We start from the raw sequence: 8,528 nt of genomic DNA, 5'->3' as shown, positions 1-8,528 counted from the left end.
TCTTTCCCGGGGTCCTTGCTAGAAGCTGGAGCTCTATAAATGAGTCTCTGCTTTCATGGAGCTTACAATACGGTATGAAACAGATGTTAACAGAAAAATCACACAAATGTACATGGAATTGCAAACCGAGAAGACTAAAGGAAAAGGGATGCCCCTCTATAAAAATTTTTCTTTGGAAATCTAATGCAATCTATAGAGACAGAGAAGGTCACCCTAAGAAAGTAAAGGTAGTGCTGATACATTAAGGATGAATCATATCTAATAAAACAGCAGACTGAGGAGGGTGGAAATGGAAAGAAACAGCATTCTAGGTAAAACAAACAAACAAGAAAACATGAGCCATATATAACTTCTCTTATTATAGAAGGTTGTTCGTTCATCAAGATCCACATCAGATAATACCTCTTATCAGTTTCCCAGGCTGCCCAGGCATGTATATTTATTCTCTTAAGCACTGCAGTCAGAGTTCTACAGCCTATAGCCTTTACAACTTCTGCTATGATTACTATTTTAGGTATTACTTTTCTCCAGCTGACCAGAAATCTGAAGTGACCAGCTCTCTGTCAGTTGCTCATCAGGAGTGCTTAGCACCACCTGTAGCATAGATGGGACCTAAGTACGTCCTTGGAAAATCAGTGATATGGAAATTCAACCAAGAACCTTATGATGGCCTGCTTTCTCTTATAATGCCAAATTTGTACATATCAAAAGGAACTTTTTTTTTTTGCCAGAGGACATGTGCACTCACCAGTGACCAAGAGGGAGAAGCAATCCCACATGGGATGTGGTCACATCACATTACTTCTCCATCCCATCCATTTCTCTATCCCACCAGGATTTGGGGCAGGCAACACAGATGTCTGGCATGTTTTTGAAGCCACTAGAACCAGGAGTTGAACTGTGGTTGACCAGTGAATAGAGCTCACTACAAAGTTAGCCCAAGAATGCTTTTTAGGCAAATTTTAAACACAGGTTTTAAAGGGTAAGGATAAAAATAGCAAATTGTCCTAAGGACATAACCAAAACAAAAGGAATTCTGGCAATGATTATGAACCACCAGAAAGGCCAAAACACATCTATGTTGAAATCTTGAGAAGTAGGTTTAAATGTATTTTCAAAATCTAGAAACTGGGTTATTATCCTGTTCTCCCTGAGGACTGAGAACAATTTATAAGTGCTATGGTAGGACTGAAAATACATTAATTTATCTTCTTTGTTAATAATTTACTGGGGAAATGGGATGCATCTTTCTTTTCTAGACATTGCTGGTTTTTTTCCTTTTTTATAACAAGGCAATTTATACCCAAAGTGGTAGGGAAAAAAAAAGTGTCCAGAAGACTGGAAGACAAGCTATCTTCTGTTTCTCCACTAAGGCTATGTTTGATATTGATTTTGGAATGTGTGGAGTTGTATTCTTTTTTTCTGTATTCCTTTTTTCCAACTATTTCTGCCCCTTTCATTTTTTGCTTTAGTAAACAAATCAATATTTCACCATTTATATACCTTCCCCAAAACAGTTTTCTTATGATAGACATAACGGAGCTCCAAGCTCTTAAAAGCATTCTGGGAATATGATTAGTATAGACTACCTGAGTTACCTATTAGAAATTGAAGCTGTAGTTTCAAATAAGACCTATGGATTCCAGATAGTGCTGGCAGAGGTATAATCCAGCTGCGATGATGCTCAACCAGTGTTCAGCATAGGAAGAAAATGAATTGAGGGATAAGAAGAAAAGGGACGTGTGTGTGTGTGTACACAAGTGTATATGTGTGAGTATGCTTATGTATATGCAGTCTAAGAAAGTGTATTCAGTATTATGAGACAAGGTCATATTAAAACTTTTTAAAATATCTCTTACTTTCTCATTAAAAATAACTTACAAATAAAACCTTAAAAAATATTCTTGACTGGTAAGGATGGTTACTGAAGTAATGTTGAAACTAACTGTCTTATCTTTCATTAGTAGTCACTAATGCACAGATCACTAATAGACCAAATAAACATTACAAACCACCCATAATCACTCTCTTCTTTTTAGGCCCATTTTGATTTTTTTTTTTTTTTTTTGGAGAGATTTTCGCTATAGGGCGCGTGCGCTCGCCAGACAGACAGAGAGAGACATAGAGACAGAAAGCGAGAAATCACCCCCCAGGGGGGATGGTCACGCCGCAATCCCTTCTCCTCCATTCTCCTCTCGGGATCTTGGGCACGCACGCACACGCGCCCGGCGTGAGTTCTAAGCCACCGGGTCCGGGACACGAACCGCGGTCGACTACGTGGGAGTCCAGCGACATAGCCATTACGCTAACTGCTGGTTCCCGGCCCATTTTGATTTTTGACAGCTAGCTTTGATGAAACAAAATCAAAATTGTATTTTGAAATACAAGAATTGTATTTTGAGTATCTCTATTAGTTCATCTGCAATAAAAATGTTTAAAAGACACATAGCACAAATAAAATATAAACAAAGGAAATTTTTTAAATGTACACATGCAACAAATCCCACAAACCTCCCATGGAGTAGTAACTCTGAGAAGTCCCAGGCTTGACAATAATTTTTGGAGCTGTCACTGAAAAGGTACTACTATTTCTAATAGAAGAGTTCTCATTAAAGTAGCTTAGGCAAAAGGCAGACTTCATAGGTTGAAATAACTGGGAAAGGCAAGGGTGTAACTAGGACTTCAATACTGCAGATGTGCCTTTTACTCTGTGCCCCGCCCCTGTTTCTTTCTGGATGTTCAAGTCAATCTCATCTTTGGGCAATATTGGGCCAACTGGCATTGGGACTGGTTGCTATCACTAAAATTGACAGTAGAGTGGACAAATGAACACTTCACAACTTTCCGAGGGTGAACGGGCTATCCTTTTGTTTATAATCCATAGGTAAATAAATTTATTACATAAATTTGATGATACTGAGCACATTATACTATTATCTTCTTTTAATCCTTAACATTCATGCTAGTACATAAAGGTCGAGCCTATCTTTTTCTTAACAATTTCATAATAGGAATTCATAATATGTGTTCAAATCTGTCACTCACTGCCTGTATAACCTTGAGCTGGTATTTAGCCGCTCTCTTGCTCAGCCAGGTTCTTTGAAAAATGGGGATAATGATACTACCTGTATTATTAGGATATGGAGAAAATTAAGTGACACAACAAATGTAAAGTGCTTAGTATATTGCTGACACATAAAACTTTAAGAGGATTATTATTAGACATAGTATTAATGTTATCATTTCTACATGAACATACAGTTTAATTATTATCAACATAAATAATACTGCAATAAATATCTTTATATTTATATTTGTGCTTGAATAGTTTCCCTCATCTTTTAAGATTGGTATCTACGGGCAGGCACGTGGCATGGTAGTTAAGGGCACTGGACTCCACATAGTGGACCATGGCTCTAGTCCTGAACCTGGAGGCTTGCTTTCTCACTTTCCCTCCCTCTCTCTCTCACTCTGTCCCATCCTGGTCAAATCAAAATAAATAAATAAATAAAGCTAAAGAAAATCATTCTTTAAAAAAAATAAATTATCTATAAGTTGAATTAATAGATCAAAAGGTCTATACATTTGAAATATGGAGACATACCATTAGATGGACCTACTGAAAGATTGTATCGATATATTTGTCCATGTCTAGGGGCATTTCTCCCTAGAGAAATTTCACCCTTAACAGGATAAAGTATTTAAATGATTACAAGTGAGTCTGGTTTAAATTCTACCCTTGGCTTCAAAATGAATATTCTTTATGGCCTGTTTTCCTATAATGTTACAAATATTTAAAACAGTAATAAAAAGAAAGTAAAATAGTGTTTGGAGACAATAAAAAAAAGAGTTTTCCAACTGTGACTCCTACTGCTGTTGATTAAGAGGGTATCTGGGGAAGAGTTAAATAATACTTCTGGGGTGAGCGGCCTTAGTTGTTAAGTAGAAAATTCAGGAAAAAAGCCAAGTGTATTTAATTTCCCACAATACATCACTTCAACCATCTGTGAGAAAGATAATGTTCTCTTTAAAGGAGAAACAATTACTGAAAAAGGGGGTTTCAGGGAATAATGATACATATTTCTCGTCCTTCAATTAGCTCTTTGTTAATGGGTTGCTAAGACACATAAAAGTAACGAATTAATGTCTGAAACACTAGTGTTGAACAAAATAAAGATCCATGATCTAAAACTAAATGATATTCTGAGTTATGACTATGTTATGACTTTATTTGTGCACAAGATAATGCTATAATCCCACCCTCATCTTCTTCATGGATGGGTGAAATGGACAGTTAAGAATAATTCCATCATTGATTTGCTTAATAAAATATTATTCTAACTTTGATGATAAAATTAAAAGGACAGCTTCTCTAAAGGAAATAAATTGAGTAGGATGATGTCTAAAATATTTGTTTTGGGGGTTATTGCTCTTTTTCATTTTGTTTCCTCACAGATGAATATTCTTTGGCTTTTTTTTTTTCTCCTCAGTTTATTTCCGTAGCTAACGAAGGTCTAGACTTAGTCTTTTACCTGTATGGTAATATTTACCTAATATTTAGGTTCCATAATCAACTTTATGGAAAAAGAACATTTTCTTAAAAATCTTCCTCCATGGCAGAACGAGCTGAATACACAAAGAACAATACCTTAAATGACAGTATCTGTTACCCCTTTAAACACGTACTCCTGTTGTATATTAAAATTCATCTCTGTGGTGGTGCTACAGATAACATTCTTGGAAAAATCACAAGACACTTCAAATTATGCAAAGCATTTGGTTTGCAAGGACAAGTTTTTTTAAAAATCCCATGTAAAATTTCCTAGAAACACAATTTATGTCATAACATGCTCAAGGGCTAGGGTTGTCCCAGGCAACAGCAGCTTTTGTTCAGCATTCCTGGCTTTGGATGGATTCATGGACCGTTTGCAATCAGTGTTGAAATGCAGGCTCCAGTGAAAACTGTGAGAAACTGAGAAATGTTACATGCATAATTCATAGTTCCCTCATCGCTAGATGTATGTGTGTAAAGATTCAGGGTTACACTGCTACCCTAGTTCACTGAAAGTATGAGTTTGGATATATTCAACATGCTTTTACTCATGGTGAAAAAAAAATTCCCTGTCTTTCATTAAAAGGAAGATCTGGAAAGCAGTCTCACTTTAACACTCCCAACTGTCTACCATGACCTACACAGCCCTAAATTATTCGGTTTCTGTGTGCTGCTCCAGTCTCATTACAGATTCCTGTCTCTCTCCTCCACCTTTCAGCTACCCTGGACTCCTGATCATTCTTAGAACACTCTAAGCTGTTTTCTCCCTCAAGACTTTTTTGGATTATACTTTTTTTTTTTCTTTCTTTCTTTTTTTTTTTTTCCCAACTGTGGGAGGCAGACTAGGATGACTAATGTCCTTAATTCTTTGGTTTCTTTTGGCTGAAGACCTCCTTTGGTGTCTTCTCACGTGACATTCTCTGTAGGGAAGTTCACAATATAGCAGCTGGATTCTCAGCACAGACAAGAAAGAGCACCCAGTCCATTGGTAACCTTCTCACAGAAGTGACATTCCATCACTTTGGAATATTCTATTCATTAGAGGCAAATATTTGGCCCAGTCTACATTTGAAAGAGGATTTAATAAAGGGCAGAAATATAAGGGGGTAGGGATCATTGGGAGCCCCAGTTGAGCCTTCAGAGATCACAGATCAGGTCAAAAGCATCCGGAGAGAAGGTGAACCAGAGACACACAAGACCATACTTGGCTTTGTGACCCCAGAAACTCTGCATAATAAATCTATGGTTTTAAACAAGTAACTCTTATAGTAATTTGTTATGCAGTAATGGATAACTATTATATCACCTATAACTATCCTTCTCTTGGTATTTCCATCTCGAGTTTTTGTCTTTTCTGTATTTACCAGCTTCAAAATTACCTTCTCCGGGAGGTTTTTTCTAATCACCCACAAAGAGTGGAGTCCTTTTTCCCATTTTTATTTGCTGTTTAAAATCTTGCCTGATTTCTTTAATAGATCAAGTGGTATCTTCTCTATTTGTGTATGGTAAAATTTAAACTTGAGGGAGATTTCTTATGCCTCTTCACAATGTCTACCACAGTGCCTGATACTTAGTAAGAGTTTAGTAAATACATACTTAATGGAACTTGAAGGATGAGTGCAGTTATTCTAAAACTTGATTAAATTGAAAGTCCACAATAATTTAAAAAGTAAAAGGTATATTTATATAATAATCATAATACTTTTAAAAATAAAAGGTATAGCTATTCAATAATAATACTTCTTTAAAAAAATGACAAGTGTTTCATGATTACAGGTTGAGCATCTATTACTCAAAATACTTGGGACCAAAAATATTTCAGATTTCAAGAATTTTTTCAGATTTCAGAATACTTCCACTATGTAATACAATCTATTGGAGATGAAAACCATATCTAAACACAAAATTCATTTACGCTTCAGAGGCAATAGTGTGAGGTATCTTTATATAAAATTGCTGGATAGCAGCGTCTTGACTACAATCTGTCACATGAGGTCAGGTGTGGAATTTTCTATTAGTAGCATCATGTTGGCACTCACAAAGTTCCAGATTTTAGAGAATCTTGAATTTTGCATTTTTGGATTAGGGATGCTCTACTTGTATTATTATTAGCAATGTATTTAGATTTAAAATGATTACAAAAAGAATAAAACAGATATATCATAGATGTGTAACAAACTTCATTTAAACATGTATTAAGTGATTTTGTGACTGTTTAAGATTTATGGGGACTGAGTACATCTAATAAAGTAGACTTAACTTCAGGGAACAAATAAGAGAGAGAAGAAGCTCTTCAGGTGTTTCTGAAATAGCACATGTCTTTTCCAATGTTAGATTCATCAAAGAACAGTATTACTGATGAGAATATAGGACATAGATGTCCATGAAATGTCCTGTCATCATTTAGAAAGTAGAATGGTTTTTCAAAGTCATCAACTTTTAAATTTTGACACATAAAGTAACATAGTAACTTCTAAGTGAGTTAGTTACACACTTGTGAATCTGAGAATTAAGTAGCGGTGTTAAGATGACAGACTTGTGGCCAGCAGGTGTCATATTGGTTAAAGCCCTGGATTCCCTTGTGGCTGACCAGAGCTTGAGTCCTAGACCAAGAGGCTTGAAACTCATGCCAGGTGCATGTGCATGTGGACCTAAATCCCCAAGAATGAAGGAGAAGGGGTTGTGGTGTGGCCATATTCCCAAGAGGCAATTTCTCATTTTCTATCTCTTTCTGTCTCTCCTACACACCCGTAAGCAACAATCTCTCAAAAAAAAAAAAAAGGAAAAGATGAAAGACTTTCCCAAAACTTTAAATATATAACATTACAAAGAGACTCTGACTCCATTTATGACAATATTCTCAGCTGCCATAAAAGTAATCTACGTATTTCATAACTGATTAAGTTGAAGAAATACTCAAATGGTAAAACAAAAAACAAAAAACAAAAAGCAAGCAAACAAACAAACAAAAAAAAACAAGCCATGTAGGACCATAATGACATCATTTTGAAAAATAGGTCAGAAATATTGAAGAAATTGGGAACCAGCAGTTAGTGTAATGGCTATGTCGCTGGACTCCCACATAGTCGACCGCGGTTTGTGTCCTGGACCCGGAGGCTTAGAACTCACGCCAGGAGCGTGTGTGTGCATACCCAATATCCTGAGAGGAGAGTGGAGGAGAAGGGATTGCGGCGTGACCATCCTCCCTTGGGGGGTGATTTCTCACTTTCTGTCTCTCTGACTCTCTCTGTCTGTTTGGAGAGCACACACGCTCTATAGCAAAAACCTCTCCAAAAAAAAAAGTGAAGAAATCTATAATTCTTAGATGTACTTCATGTGAAATGAGAAGTGTTTTAAATGACAAAGCTAATTATATAGGATAGTCTGAGCCTAGGCTTAGATTCTAACCCTTACTCTGCCCTTTACCTGCTATATTATTTCAGCAAGTTACTAAACATCCCTGATCCATTATTGGAAAATGAAGACAATGACAGAATCTTTCTCTCTCTGGATTAATGTGAGAGTTAAATGAGTTTATGTATATAAAGATAAGTACATGGTATAGAGCTGAAAACAGTATAAAGTCTTGATAATATCAGTTACAGAATTTACAGTTATTATTAAGTTGTCATAAATGGTGTTTTTCTATGCAGAAATACATCACGACTTTACCAACAATCCAATTTTATCACCTTTATTATTAATCTATTACTGTTCCCAAAATATGGAGAAGAAAGAAAAGATTTTTATATAATTATCAATTTATTTCAATGGTACATAAAATAGGAATTATAATAGCATGTTGAAAAAAGGCTGTTGATTGTTACTCATGAAAAATAATGGAAGAACACTTGAAATTACCTTAGTCATCTAATTATTTTAATTAATTTCTATGTAAAATATATATTGTACACATATATGTATATATGTATTGATTTTTTTTTTTTGCCATAGGGTACATGGGCTTAACAGAGAT

The sequence above is a fragment of the Tupaia chinensis genome, unplaced genomic scaffold (assembly GCF_000334495.1).
Source record: "Tupaia chinensis unplaced genomic scaffold, TupChi_1.0 Scaffold000519_1, whole genome shotgun sequence".
Classification (NCBI taxonomy): domain Eukaryota; kingdom Metazoa; phylum Chordata; class Mammalia; order Scandentia; family Tupaiidae; genus Tupaia; species Tupaia belangeri.
The sequence above is the reverse complement of the archived record's forward strand: the minus strand, read 5'-3'. Positions refer to the sequence as shown.